The sequence below is a fragment of the Thunnus maccoyii genome, chromosome 14 (assembly GCF_910596095.1).
Source record: "Thunnus maccoyii chromosome 14, fThuMac1.1, whole genome shotgun sequence".
In the NCBI taxonomy this organism is placed as follows: Eukaryota; Metazoa; Chordata; class Actinopteri; order Scombriformes; family Scombridae; genus Thunnus; species Thunnus maccoyii.
Window position 1 is genome coordinate 26,097,025 of NC_056546.1, and position 15,726 is coordinate 26,112,750.

The following is a 15,726-nucleotide window of genomic DNA, read 5'->3' on the forward strand; positions in this document are numbered from 1 at the left end:
TATATTCAGCGTGAGGTTGTGGTGCTGGCTTTCCAGGAGCCTCTCAAAGAAGAAGTGTTTTCTGCAGGCTAGTCTGTGAAGTTATCAGCGGCAGCAAAGGCATTAAGAAAATAAAGGGCCCGGGAGTCATGTGGTGCTTGGAGTTCACGCCAAGATAAGGTAGACCGATAAGGGCCCCGGCAAATATTTACTGTGTCCTCAGGATTTCATAATGAAGTGTTTATCAGAGCAGAGCCAAAGGGCTGCACAATGCGGCAGGCCCTGCCAAGTAGGATCCACGTACTTGTGACTTAGTGTCTGAGTGTGTGTGTCAATATGAGTGAGTAAAGCTCACTGTGTCACTCGACAAACATACACACAAGGTTTAATTGAGTGTATGATCTTTTATACATGTTATATCTATAAGAGAAGAACTTTTTCTACATGAGGATGTGTATGTAGTGGTGTTTATATGTGTGTGTGTGTGTGTGTGTGTGTGTGCGCACGCAGAGGTCTTGCTGGTTAATGGGTCTGGAGCTCCTACAATGAAAGGAAATACTCTGACTTGTGATTAGGACAGGAAGAGCCCCAGTTCCTGGCCACCACCCATTTCCACCTCTTCTCTGTCCTGCTGTTTTTCCTCCTCCTTCAGTTTCCCCTCTCCTCTGTAGTGGCGGCCGACGGCTTCTAGAAGTTACTATTTGTGTTCCATTGCTGCACTGGGAAGCTGGGCTCGTCCTGGTATTGTTTTGGGCATGCTCGGCGCAGACCCCGGGGTCAAAGTAGTAACAGCGCATACTTTTTAGACTTTGTTTTAACCATCACGGGTGCCAGATGGGTGGAGGTTTGCCAAATAGAAAGTGGGAAGCAGAAGTTGTTCATCATTTTTGTGTCACAAAACTCAAATTAGATGCAGATAAGGCCACAACCTCCCATTTGATCAGACTTTCCCGCAGGTTTTGTTTTTCTTAATTTAGTAATTAAGTAGTAGATTACTGTGGTGGAAGTGAAATCCAATCCCCTCTCTCTGTCTTTAATGAGGTATAATTGCGGCTTATTATTAAAGTGAAAATAGACATTTCTCATTTTAGCAGGGACAAACCCTAAAAGACCCCTCCTGCATGGTTCCAGGCCCCTGAGTCACTGACGAACCCTTAAAAGTCCCTTCTGCATGTGTCACTTTCTGGCTTAAAAATGAAACAATGTGTAACATGTGTTCATATGTGTGTGTTTGTGAAACTCACATAACAACCCCACCCATCTGGCACTACTACAAGGTTCAAACAAACACGTGCAGCTGTCAGACTTTGTAGAAGCATTCAGTTGAAAAAACAAATTTTCAGTCACTGTTACTGTTGTAACTTTATGTAATTAGAAAGGCAGGTGATATCTGAGTCCAAGGCGATGTTTAAGCTGCCAAGAGAGACAAGACAGAGGGTTACAGTTCAGTGGGATTCATTCCCACAGCAGTCTGCATCCAGAGTCAGGAGTCCTGTGAGGCCTATAACTCAAAGCGCAGTCATGTAACTTTTTAAAGAAAAAAAAAACAACACATTATTCTTCTTTCAAAAAACAGAAAATCTATATTAAAGAAATCGAGCCTTTGTTTGTGAGAGCCTTACTTTGTCTAGTATGACCAGGAGCTAATGGCAGCTAATGTTAGCAAACTTGTTAGCTGATTTAAAGACTCTTCTCTATTTGAGCCACTGTTACACTATGTTTAGTGTGTCACAGACATTTCAGGAATTGTATCACACCCAAATACAGTTATCAGTTGAGTTTGCAGTTCCCTTCAGTTCCCTTCCCTTCTTTCTTTCAGCTCATTGTTTTGGTTTTACAGCCTGCATCTAGCTGGTGAACATAGTGGAGCATTTATCATAGGTCTCTCATAAATTGGGAGTGGAACCAGAAACAGCTCAGAATGAAAGCTAATAATGCTCTGTGTCTGCTAGATGTGCACTTAGGCAACTATTGTCTAACACAATCACCATAACACATTTATAAAGCCTCCAGATGGCCAAAAAATACATTAATACAGGTTTAAAACAACTGAATCAAGGAAATACAATACGATTCAATGTGATGTGAGATTTACACACAGATTAAACACACAGTTACACATATTCATAGATGTACAAAACACATCTTGGGAAATGGAGGGAAAACTCAATATGCAATTAAACTGTAATTACCACTGGTGTCCACAGTGGCCGCTGTTTAACACAGGTTCCACAACATCAGATTAACTTTAATTGAAGTTGATGACATAATAGTATGTGGATGTCTGAGCCATGTAACATAAAGTTGTTTGTGAACTGCTGCACTGCACCATACTTGGGTACATGTTGTTCTTTTATTGACTGAAAAAATACCAATGTGGTGACTGTGAGTTTGGCACTATAACCGACAAATGTCTATTTGCCTAAAGCTCAACAGTTTTATATAATGATAGAGGGAAGATTAAACTCAACATGTGCACTTTTTCAGTCTGGCAAGGTATCAAACTCCTGTGAAAGTCTAAATATGTAACCCTTTTTTTGCTTATTCCTAACTATTCACCTCAGTATGACCACTGACAGGAGGTCACAGTTTACCCAGCATTCAGCTTACCACTGCCTCTCTTATTGTGAGTAGCTAAAAACATAATCTTCGCTTTATTTTCAGGAAGCAGCCTCCGGCCCCATGCTCAGCTGAGGTAACCTCCCCAACTGCCGCAAGGTAAGCCAAGGTAAGCCACAGTGCACAGATGCTGAATAGGGTAATGTTGTTTGCCCAGTGGATGTGAAGTCCGGTGATGGTCGGAGATGATGGGGGGGGAGGGTGGAGATGTAGGGGTTGGCTGATGGCCGGTTACGTTCGACCGGCGCTGCTTGGTCCGCCATGTTCCTCTCCCTTCAACGCCTGCCGAGCTGTAAATATTTACAAAGCATGTTGTGAGAGGCCTGAGTGTGCCAATGCTTGTGGCTCCTTAGTGCGTGTGCATGTGTGTGTGTGTGTGTGTGTGTAGGTGCAATGCAGATGAGATGCTTCTCTTGGTCGTCGCACAGTGTAAACCCTGAGCTGTGTGTGTGTGTGTCGGATGAGGTACTTCCCTTGGTCTCTCCACAGTTTACTAACACTGGCCCCTGGCTCTTGTTCAGGCCCCGGCTCTGAGTTCCATCTATGAACCAACAGTAAGAGTCCAGCGAGCAGAGAGGCAGTCGCACCTCAGTCTACCTTCTCTGACCCCTGCAAATGACAGACAGAGAAAGATGGGAGAAGTGTTTGTTTACCTCACCCCACCCTGTATACAAGGCCATGGTGCTGACATCACGTCTTTGCGGGCGGAACATTCTCATAAAACATGTTTTCTTTACTCCTTTCCAAATGTAAATAATACAGAGGGTGCAAATACCATTAAGGGCCCGGCCGGGCCATTTTTAGGCAAGCAGCTCTGTATGAGGATGTCTCCAGATTCATGTACTCTGGGCTGGTGGGTTGCTGAGCGTGTGGGCGGAAGTTTCACTGTGGGATAGTTAATGAGGTACACACACATGCTAACCTGACCTGGCTCTAATTCTGTCTCTGGCTGCTTTATTTTAGAGGTCAGAATATTCTTGGCCGCCCTTTGCTAGAAAGGCCATGATAAACTTACAATACAAGATAAGCCACAGTTACACTCCCCACTGGGCAGAAAACCTCCCAAATCTATGCACAAAAAAGATAATTATCCCTTTACAAATTAAAGTTATGAAAAATAACATATCAAATTGGGTGTGGACTGCCTGTATTCACTGATAAATCAATTTTGCTATTGTACAAAGTTCTATGAGCCATTGCTATTCTCTCAGATCCATTCAAAGATTCATATTTATGTTGGTTAAGACACTTTATGTTGGCTTGTCGTCTAATTTGTCACCTGTATGTATGTTGATCAATTTTGCTCATTTAAGATACAGTATCAGGAGAGAGATCTCATGCCTTTCTCGTATTTTCTGTATGAAACCTTTGCTATGCTTTCTTTTCAGATAGCAAAAAGGTTTCTGGCTAAAATGTGTAGTTATGCTTTAAATGAGTTAGCATTTCCTGTTAGTTTCCCTGTTCCATTACCTTTATTTAAAGGACCAGTGTGTAGAATTTAGTGGCATCTAGCGGAATAAACTTGGCAGAAATGGAATAAAATATTCATAAGTATGTTTTAATTAGTGTATATTAACCTGAAAATAAAAATTATTGTGTTTTCGTTACCTTAGAATGAGCCCTTTATATCTACATAGGGAGCGGGTCGTCTTCCATGAAGCCTGCCATGTTTCTACAGTAGCCCAGAACGGACAAACCAAACACTGGCTCTAGAGTAGTTTTTCACAAGTTTTGCAGTCACCGTAGAGTAGGGGTATTTAGTCTTTTGCAATCTGCAACCTCACCACTAGATGCCACTAAATCCCACACACTGGTCCTTTAAGATTTGAACTATGTTACTCTTACGCTTTTTTGTACATGTTTCTTACTCCTTTCTTTGGGCTTCTACTCTTTGTTGTAATCTTAAAGGCAATGCCTTGTGTAACAGTGACACAAGTAGAAAGGAGTCCTAACATCAGCACTACTGGCTAACATTAGCCACCGTAAGCTACCAGTCGTGCCAGCTAAACCTCTGAGAGTATTGAACTGAGTGATTGTGCGTTTTGTTGCTTTGAATTTAAAGTTTCACTTGTTTAAGAAGTTGTGTGTTCTTTCAAAACTTAAATAGTCTCACTTGAAATGGAAGAGATGACAGTAAACCTCTATCTATAACACTGCACTGTCAACTAACAGCTTTGAAAACGGATCTGATTAGCAAACAGTTCAAGCGCCCACGTAAGAGCAGAACCTGAAAATAACAATCGCTATCTCTGCACTATATGTGTCACTCGAGCAGCCAAAACGTGACGGCTGTCTGAAACTCACACATGGGGTGAGAAGGAAGAGACGGAGGGCAGGCGAGAAAGTCCCAGACCTGGGTGTTTGAGAGATGCAGCTGTAAAATTTAACATGTCCTATCTAGTTCAGTAAGGGGCTTTACTTAGACCAGGCGTGGTCTCAAAACATGTGATTGGCAGCCGAGCTTGGAGGGCGATAAGGAAGTATCTGTGAGGCAAGGGGTGAGGCTGGGGAAGGGGTGAATGCTGGGAGTGTGTATTGACATTGCGTGCATTTGGCCTACTTACACTTTCTGACCAATGGCGTTAAAGACAGAGAGAGCCACACATCTCGAGATTTCGGCCGTGATGAATGAAGCTTCACGGTCAGCGCTGTGGTTTGAGAGAGCAGAGAGGGAGAGCAAAGGGAGTAAAATTATGGAGTATGGCAATAAGTGGGGAGATTGACATGAAAATATTTAATGTGGGTGTTTATTTGGAGAGGATTTTGGCAGTGAGCATGTCCCTGACTTCTTTCATTTGCTACTCAGTAAACACTTTTCAGCATGGAAGAGAATCCCTGAGGTCAGTGTGTGCAGGTTTGTGTGAGTCCATTCGTCCATCCGCCTGTGTGTGTGTGTGTGTATGTGTGTGTGTGATGTGTGTGTGTGTGTGTGTGTGTGAGTCAATGTGGAAGTCCGTGCACCCGTGCAACACCAGGTAATTACATATAATCATCTAAAATGTTTATACTGTACAAACTGCATAACTATGCTGAGTGAGTGGCTGTGTGGGACGGGTATAGCTGCCGTTGTGAATGAGCCCGGCCGCTCCATGATTAACCAGGCGCATGACCAGGCTCAGATTATCATGCAGCAAGACAGAAGGCCTGCTAACACTCTTTATGACAACCATATCCATACCACACTACACAACCAATCATAAAGACATACTGTATAATATACTCATCATGCCTTATGGTCATGCTTACAGCAAAGGCCGGGGGAGGGATGTGTTTTACATTCATAAAATGGATAAATACCTTTTCCCTGACAAGCTTCAACCACAAAACTGTTTTTCCAATTACTCCAGTCACATATTTGAACTGAATTCAGTTGTTTGACTCATGCTTCCTATTAAACTGGGTTAGGTGCTTTGATAAAAAGGGCCAAATAATAATCGTGTTAAATCTCATTATTATTATTTTTCACTAAACTATACAGTATGTTGGTGTCATTGTAGGGTTTTCGTGTTGTTTTTGCTGTGCTAGCACTGATACGTTACTTTCTAGCATCTAGCTCAGCCACCCTTATTTACTTTTTCTATGCCTGTCAAACTTTCAACTAAAAAGTCATTTCTAATCAGTTTTGAAACAATAGGTCTTTGATTTTATAGAGAAGTAAACAAAAGCAGGCTTCTCATTTCTGGCTCACGACTGTCAGTTTTTGTTTCCTGAAATGATGACTGCCGATAGCAGATTCTATCAGCTGTAGCTTAGCTAGCAAATTAAGCTAACATTAACTTTGCAGGCTGGTTGAAAACAGTATCTCCAGCTCACTTTTTTTTAATGTTTGGCGCAACATTGTTCTTCTATTACGGTTTAGAGCTAGTTAGCTATTATAGTCCCCAGAATACGCTGGATGGATTAGCAACATATCCCATCTGACCAGGTCTTGGAGAACCGCAGGATGTAGCTAGGGAGAATGTATATGCTACCTCACTTGGCTAGCTGCCACAACCACAGGACCCCGATAAGCATCGGAAAATGGATTACAATACATAAATAAAAAATTAATTCGAAATTGTTGATTCTAACATAACCCTTGGATGGTTTTGATGCTTACAACAGACAACATACCTTGACATGCAACACAGAGGTTAGGTTTATGTTTTACTGTTAGTATATACAGTATTATATGTTTCACTTATATTAGAAAACAGTTTAAGGACTAACCAATGGGTTTGGCAAATGTTGCTCTCTCAGGTGATAAGTTTGGTTGGGGTTGCTGGGGTGTAAACTTCCCTAAATCCAATAAAGAGTATATCTTGGCTCCCACATAAGAGATGTTCCTGTCCTGAATGGGGATTTTTCAAACATAACCTGTAATCTAACAATATTATGAATTTAGCTAATGATATTGGCTTTGGAAGTAACGCTTGGTTACTACTGCAGGTAAGTAGTAAGCTACTTAGCCAGGCATGCTAACGTTTGCAGAACAGACAAACACTGTTTAATCAGTTCCTTACAATTTTGCTTTTGTGTTTTTAGTTTTGTAAAGGAGAAAACAAAGACACCATCCTCCAAATACTGAGCCTGCTGAGAGGTCTGCCGTGCTAAGCTATTGGTTGCTAAGTTATTATTGGACAGCGCTGTTTGGGTAAGGGGTTTAGTGAATGGTCAATTAGTGCCTGATGTGTCATTTCCTGACTGAAACGTGTGTTTTTAATTATTTCTCTGTAATCACAGAACATTGTGTTCTCTTATTAAATAAATGGTACTTGGAGGACATTTGCACATGGACTATTTTGTGGTTGAGAGTCTAATTTTATTATTTGAGCATTGTATTTTTTTTCCCCCTTGCAGAACGCTTTTAATGTCAGTGTCAACCATTCATACAAATTAATGGCACTCTGAGCTTACTGATTATTATCATTTGTTCTGTATTTTTTTCTAATGTTGATGTAATGCATCAGTTGGTTTCCATAAAGCATGATGAATATATTATGAATGCTCATTAGTAAATATGAAATAATAAAAACAATGTATGGAGGCCTCTTTGACTCTCAGAGGTAGAGAGTTCAGAGCGCCTTTGAGGTTTGACCTGCATCTGGCAAAGTTAAAGGGGGCTAAGGGTCGCCTAGTCCCGGATGTGGTGCTGGTGTGGCCATGTGTATCTGTGTGTGTGTGAAGAGAGGAGGAGGGGTGTTGGTTAGTTCTTCTCGGTCTAGTTGCAGTGCTGTTACTCACGTCCATATTTCATATCTGTGGCTTTCAAACAAAAGCCGTATGTTGATACAATCTGCTGGCCAGCCAGAGGAAATGAGTGTTTGTGTGCTCACTAATGATGTTTCTATTTCTCTTTCTAATGCGATCCAGTTTTTTCCACTGAGTTCATTAGAGCGCACTGTTTCATTTCTCAACATAATCACACATCTATTCTTTAGGTAGAAAGTTTCATCATACTCACGTGATGATGAAAGAGACACAGAGTGAAGTAAAATCCTGTCCTGATTCAGCACTCACACACACGATGTTGCCAGCGATCTGTAGGTGTGCATGTTTCTCTGTTTACCTGATATTCATGTTTAATGTTCAGTGTGTCTTCAGTAGGCTGTGGCTTTGTGATTTGCATTGGGGTTACTGTCATATCAGGCAGTGGAGTGTCACTGTCATTCTCCTTTGAAAGGATGTCTTCAGACAACAAGAATCTAATTTTAGAAGCAGCATGATTGCATACAAAATTGACATTAGGCAAAACTGAGGAAATGAGGTAAAGAAACCAAACAAGTTGAAAACGCTTCAACTTGAATATCAAGAAGCGACGAGTCAAGAGCAACTGGACTTTTTTTATTCAACTTGAATAAAAATTTTAGCTTGAAATGATTTGGAGGCTTTGTGACTCCCAAAAAAAGGGACCCCAAGGAAAATAAGAGAAAGACCTGGATTAAGTTTTGAGATCAGCTAACAAAACCTGTTATATGAAACATGCTATATTGCTCACCATTTCCTCTGTTTTAAGCTACAAACTGCACTATTTAGCTACATGATTAGATCCTGTAGTGTATGGTACAGCTAAGATTGGTTCCTGTCTTGCACAGGGTCCCTGTGTCAAAATCTAGTATTGAGGCCTTCATTATTTCACTTATGTGAAACAAATGACCACATGTCAGGTCAAGTAGTCCTTCATATTAAACAGAAGGTAGAGGGAATCGGAGGGGGGGGGGGGGGCACTAGGTCATTTTTGCCCTTTGCCCTTCTTAGAGGTTAATCCAGCCATGGCAGTTGAATTTTGGTAAAAAAAAAAATATTTGTATCTGTCTCAGCCATTAAAAACCCATTCAGCCTTTACAACAACTGTTTGCATGTGTGTCCATGTGCAGAACAAGCAGACCATACATCAGCCTGTGGTGGCCTCACGTACTGGAGGGCTTGGCTGTGTTTGTACGCTGAAAGATCTGATATTTGGCAGCCTCTGCCTTGTTCACAAACTCACTGTTAGGAGTCTTACTGTACAGATCGCAGAGCTGCTCCCACCCCTGACTCTCTCCATCTTCGGCCGGTGTGCTGCAGGCGGACGCAGGTCCTGGAGCTGCAGCAGCCGGCCGGTCCTCCCATCAATGCCTCCTTTAAGGGTCAGTGGAGCAGAGCTGCAGCACAGACCACCTTTATCCAGCACTCTCAGGACACTCATTCATACACCAGAGAGGGGGAGCTATCTGCAGCAACACACACACTGAGCAAAGCCTGTGTGTATGTGTGTGTGTGTGTACCCGCTTACTCAAACAGCAAGAAAACACACCTCCTGCGCTCATTTGCTCATTTGAGTCCGTATGTGCATCTGTGTCTGTGTGTGTATTGCATCTGGGACTATGCATACACACTGTTTACTGTAAATAAAGATAGATTTCATTTTAAAAACAAAGTCATGTTTATTTGAATGATCAATCTGACACTCATGCTTGTGTGCAGCCATTCAGGAGTTTGGGGTTTTTTTGGTGTGTGCCATGTGGCTGCTTCTGCAAGATGTACAGCAGACAGCGTTGGCTGTTTCCCATGAAGTTTACCAGTTTAACTCAGATTTCTCAATGGTGCATTTCACTCTAATAATAAATAAATCAGTATTTAAAAGATGACTCAGAACCAAATCTGCACACCCGCATATTCACTGTTGGGTTTATTTGATTTGGACGCACACACTGACCCATGCAGACACACATACTTCTGTTACCGTAGCTAGCCTAAATAATCTCTTATTTAAAAAGTTGAGTCACCTTATAAACACACAGAAGGTCCTTAAATCGCCCTCAGTCCAAACAAAATAGGAAAGTGGATATTACTAATCAGGCAAATATGTATCCTTGAATAAAGGAAAGTGTATTTTTCTACTTCTTTGTTATCACATTCATTCATTCATTCAGAGTTTGCACTTCTTTAGTCAAATAATATACATATATTTTGACATAAAATGCTGATCTGCAGCAAAGACAAGCCTACTTTTGCTCCCACTTGCAGAATGGTTCATTTCTAAAGAAAACAAAGTTTGAAGATTGAATACAATTCTGAACCATAAACCAGTGCCACCTGATTAACGGGTTCAAGCGCGGCATGACAGCGACAAATTCAACACGTCGTAACGCTAACTGATGACAATAATGAACATAATGACAGATGGTGAGTCATTAGGCCTGAAGCGTTTAGACTGCTTGACCTAAATCACAATCTGCCTCTCATTCTGTGTGTGTATCACTATAGTACAATGATACATCAGCTATTTACCCAGGGCCAGACCTTATGCAACATTCATTTAAAGAGAGACTGTTTTGGAAACTCCTTAACCCCATTTACCGAAAGTGAGGCCTGCAAAAGTCACAAGCATCTCATCAGAGAAACTGGATGAGAGCAAAACAATATGATAACTGTTTTCCTCTCACAGTTATGTGATCAGGATTTACAATATGAGCTTATACCTCTTCTTTCACGTACATAAGGAAAATGATTCACTCTTCCTTCCCTAACTGAGTGTGCACTTAACCCCCTTTAGTTACTGGCTGCTACGCCTGTCAAGCTCTCGGTTCTGACGCAATACATACGCAGTTTACAGTCATAATTGTGGCACATTTACTACTTTAAATTCTTAATATTTTTTGAAACAATGAGTCCATGATTTCAGACAGAACTAGACAAAAGAAGGGTTCTCGTTTCTAGCTAGCTATGGTCAGTTTTGTAGGCTGAAATGATATTATATTTTATTAGCTGTAGCTAACTAGCTGATTAAGCTAATGTTATCTCCTTGAGTTGGCTGAAAACACTGACAACACTGTCTCTGGCTGAGTTTTTAATGTTTCCAGCTGACCTATTTTTTTGAGAATCTTGTAAAGGGTGTAAAATATGCACGATAGCTTTATACATGATATGCTAAAAGACTAAATGTCTGTATGTCCCAGCGTCATCCACGTAGAATACATTGAAATAAAGAGACAGTATTGTTCTTGTATTTGCAGCTAATTAGTCCTAGTATTATGCATATGATAAGCAAAAATGTAAGGTATTTTGTTCTAACATACCCCTTTTTGGCTGCTTAGCTTACTTGTTCACATTTTTAAACAGTACGTTTTTACTTTTGATGTAAGAAGAGAAAAGGCTTTTAGGATGAAGACTAATGACAAATGTAATGCTATATCAGGAAACATTTTTGGGGTTGCTGGAGTGTAAACTTGGGACAGAACTAATAACATACTAGTGAGCCAAACATGCTAACAAAAGCATAGCCTCTTATGTTAGAGCAGATAAACATGCTGTTTAATAAATTCTTTACACTTTGCTCCTGTTTTTTCTTTAAAAATATTTTTGGAACAGTTTTTTGACCACCGCTGTGCAGGAGAGGGGTTTATCAAATGGTCAGTTCCAGCTGAAGGCATTCACTGCCATTATCACTGAAATAATATTGCTGGAAGGGCACATCATACCCACCTTACCTCATATCCACTCAGAAATCCCAGAGGACCGCTCTCTAAAGGAAATGAGAGGTTTGAGATCTCTCCGCTGATAAAGCAGCAAACCTGTCACTGTGTGTTTACACAGTGGCACGTTTTTGCTGCTTCCCAGCACCGTCCACCGGGCCAGAACTTCCAATTTAAGTCCTTTTCCTCTGCTGCTGTTTATTAGAGGAGCGTTAGATAAACTGTTTATGAAAGAAAAAGTTGTTTTCTTTCTTTTCATTCCCAGAGAAGTGTATGAAGTCTTTCATTACAGGTTGAAGTGTTTCAGCCGCTCTTAGGGCTCTGCATTAATTCCTTGTCAAACATCTTGGCATGTGAATTCATATTCATAGGAGCTGTTTCCAGTGCTGAGGTTGAAATTTACTGATGGGGTTTTTTTTACTCTCTTGTAAAAGTCTTTCCAGAAGAGGTGAGCTTGTTAAGGGTACTGAGGCAAGAAAATCTGTGAAGACTTTTGTGTGAAAGAAATAAGGAAGAGCTGAAGAGGAGACAACCATTTATGTTTAACTTGAATTTCTCACATTAGGACTTAGGCTTTCATAGTGTTGTACAGATGTTACTTTACAATGAATGATCTGATGATGATCATTGAGTGTGGCATTGATCAATAGGCTTGAAAATGTCGTTACTGTTGAGGCTTTACAGGTAGGTATAGTATAGACTGCAAGAAAAATGTTCTTGCACAGTCACTATATGATCAACATCTGCCTTCTAATTTTACAAATGTACAGTGTGAATATTTTCCCCAAAGATCTTTCACAAATGCACTTTATTTTATGTGCTATGACGACAGTGGCAACTAATAGCTTGTCACTTAAAGCTGCGCCAATCAATATTTTCATATTAACAATGTTCTGTGAAATGAAATGAATGTGTAATATGTGTCATATGAAAGGTGTCAATCATGATGACAAACCCATAGAGAATTATCACCAAATTCTGCAGTTACAGAGTTTTAGTGTCTTTTAGTTCATTGTTTTGGTTTCAAGACTTGCAACTTGCTGTTTTGGTTCAGTTACACTGCTCTCATCAACTTCCTTTCCAGCAAATAAGCAACTTTTTTCTGATATGTTCTCTGTGACAACCATATAAGGTGATAATATGTTGTGTTTTCACCTTGTGAAAAAAATCAGAAAAAAAATCAATCAAGTTTCAAAATACTGACAAAGGCTATTGTTGATTACAGATTATACTAATGATCATAGAGTCATTACAAAGGGACATAAGCAAATATTCATAGCATCTAGTTTACAGATACATTTTTTAACATAAAATGATCTGCACTTTGGAAGCAGCCTGAACCATAAATCATGTCTCCATTCTTATCTATGAGGAGTGGTCTAATGTGGTCTAAATGTTTGTTCATAAGATTTTTTCCCACCAGCAACAATATCCTGGGGGAAACATTTACTTTTTATGTTCATCATGTGTTCATATAATCAATAAATAGAAAATCAGCCTGAAGCAAACTTCAGTCCAAAGACAACAGTGTCAGCATCAGCCTTTAAAAACTCACATCAGTCAAACAAGGATTTCTTATAAAACTCATCCAGGTCCAGAGGGAACATTGTAAAATGGATTCCCTCTTCTCAACACAACTGCTTTCCCTCTGATGTTGGCTTTTAAGGGATTACCCCACCTTGTGATGCAGAGGAGCAGCATTTCTTGCTCTGATGATGGCAAGTTAAGTCAAGGCCTAAACAGCAGCGGTTCCTAACCAGGCTTTATAGGAAGACAAGGCAACACTCAGACAAAACCCTTAGTACATAAATGGAACAAAGAAGAAATTCAAGGACAGACTGGAGTTGTAGGTGGGAAGATGATAATTTCAAAAATTGAACAAAGCGACAGTAACCCAGTTACCAGCTGGGTGAGTTTTGCTCCTCCTAGTCTCAGGATTTCCCTCCTGTGCTGCTGTACTCCCAGTTGCAACACTGACCCAGATTCACACTTAAGATTACCCATGTTTGTGTTCACATGAACGTATGTAACTTGATAAGAGACACTGGTAGTCACGTTGCTGCTCTCCATCAGGTTCAGTAAGACCACAGGCTGACTTTGTCTGCTCTATTGTACAGCTGAACCTCACACACTTAAACACACACACACATGCACACTGTAGTTATTGACTCACTAATGCTATAAGCCTTTACTCTGCAAACAGTAGAGTGTACAGAAACTTTACACATGATGAAATGTACACGGAGTTCTCATGTGACCTGGAAACAGTAGAGGCTGATGTAAGAAATAAAATCACATGATAAAGATCAGGTACAGTCATTTGTTCCAGTGAATGATCAGGTTTCAGACAAAAATATCACCTGGGTTAGAGTTTACTCACACTCTTACAGTATGTATTTTAAATAGCTTATGAATATGCATGTTAAATTCAATAAAGGAAAATGTTTTCAGATTAATATTAAAGCTGTAGATTAATTGAGAATAGTCTTGCGATACCAGACAATCAGAGATCTCTCCGCCTACTGATTGTCTGGGGATTTCTAAATGCGAGGTGGTTGTGTGAATGGCAGCAAGTACAGCCACCAACAAGCCTACGCCACCTACATGTTGTCATGGACACACCTTACCACAAATGATGCTCTCCCACCATTCTCCTCCTCAGTCTCTAAACGCTTCACTCAACTAGAAACTGACTTGTGATTCTATGTGAAGACAACAACCTGTTTTATAACACAAACACATTTTATACAAACAGAGAAACACACATGCAAAAACATGTTGGTATGCACTTTCCACACACAAACACACACACACACTCACACACACAGTAGTATTAGATCCCCAACAGTGAGGCAGCATGTTAAAGCGTTTAAATTCCTCACTCTTGCCCCCTGGGTGTGCACAGAGGAATCTCAGGCCCATCCAATAAAACAGAGTGTGTTTGTATGACTCCTGACCACTGAGGGCTGCTTTTCACATTACCAAATACTGTACATTCCTCCAAATGGTAAACACATCCCCATCCTGCACACACACACACACAAACACATACACAAGCTGAAATACTGCTGTGTTTGTATGTGCTGGCACACAGCACATAAATCTGGTGAGTCAGGGATAGCTGATGTGATAACTGTGGTAGTGAGTGTGCAAATGAGTGTGTGCGTCCACGTGTGTGTGTGTTATTATCGCCCAACGCCGCCCAGCTCACCTGAGGAGTCAGGTAGGGAACAGCTGGAACAAGGCAGCAACATCTGTCAGTCGCGTCAAACGCACACCTACTGTCTCTATCCCGTCTGTGTGTGTGTGTGTTTCTGGATGTTTGTGTGCGTAGAGGGGTTGTATGACTGTTTGTACACCCGTCTGCATGACCCCAGTGTTAACCTTTGACACCCTCACCCCACCCGCGCCTCACAAGTGCAAGACCTGCAGAGGTCTCGGGGTTAAAGTCATATCTGCCCTCAGCCCCCAGATACTGTTATCAGCTGCAGTGTGTTTGTTTTGTGCTGGGAATGAGGGCATACTCCTGGCAGCTGAAGGTTCAACTCAGAAGGAAATAGTTCTGAATAAATACTGTGAAGATTCTGATAAGACAGTCTGTTACAGCAGCCGGGGAGATCTAATTATTCTGTCTCTAATACGCCCTGATCAATTTTCATGGGCAGCATTTTGCACCAGCATTTAAAACATCAGGCACTGCATCAGGCAGATAAGTTATATAAGAGACAAGTCCAGTTGTTTCACCATTATCATCATCGTTTTTGACCTTAAGAGATGACTAGTTTTTTGCTTTTCTTTACTAATTCAAAGTCAGACAAACTCATAGTTGCCCTTCTTCAAATATCTTGAAAGTCATTTCTTGTGAAGTTCAAATTTACAAGAGATTAGCCTAGTTTAGCTAAATTGCTGGATATCTATGAAATCTGTTAGCAACATTTCCCAAAAGTAACTGAATACATCTTTAATGTCTATTCATGACTATATAAGCAATAATCAAAGTTAAAGTGAGAAAAAAATAGCCTTAATTAGTATTTAAGAGTTAACCTCTGACTCTGTGCAATTTAAAATTAAAAGACTTCTTTATCAGAACTGTATGTTTGATCAGATTTGATTGACAGCAGTCTTGCAACATGAGTAAGCCATCCCACAACTGTCCCCACAACTTCTGATTTAAATGTTGCTAAACTCTGTT

At 40.7% G+C, this 15,726-nt stretch overlaps 2 long non-coding RNA genes across 6 annotated transcripts; one reads left to right on the plus strand and one right to left on the minus strand.

The window, feature by feature from the left end:
• Positions 1-1,328: 1,328 nt before the first annotated feature.
• Positions 1,329-11,646, minus strand: LOC121911762. Of its 5 annotated transcripts, none has more exons than XR_006099941.1 (3): positions 11,550-11,646; positions 5,163-5,246; positions 1,329-3,207 (listed from the first exon to the last, which is right to left on the minus strand). It is a non-coding gene; the product is annotated as an uncharacterized LOC121911762 (long non-coding RNA). The 5 variants fall into 5 exon arrangements; XR_006099945.1 differs by having other exon boundaries at positions 11,545-11,646; XR_006099944.1 differs by lacking the exon at positions 11,550-11,646 and adding an exon at positions 9,068-9,434.
• On the plus strand, positions 5,168-7,362 carry LOC121911763. Its single transcript, XR_006099946.1, has 2 exons — positions 5,168-5,438; positions 7,123-7,362. It is a non-coding gene; the product is annotated as an uncharacterized LOC121911763 (long non-coding RNA).
• Positions 11,647-15,726: the final 4,080 nt, after the last annotated feature.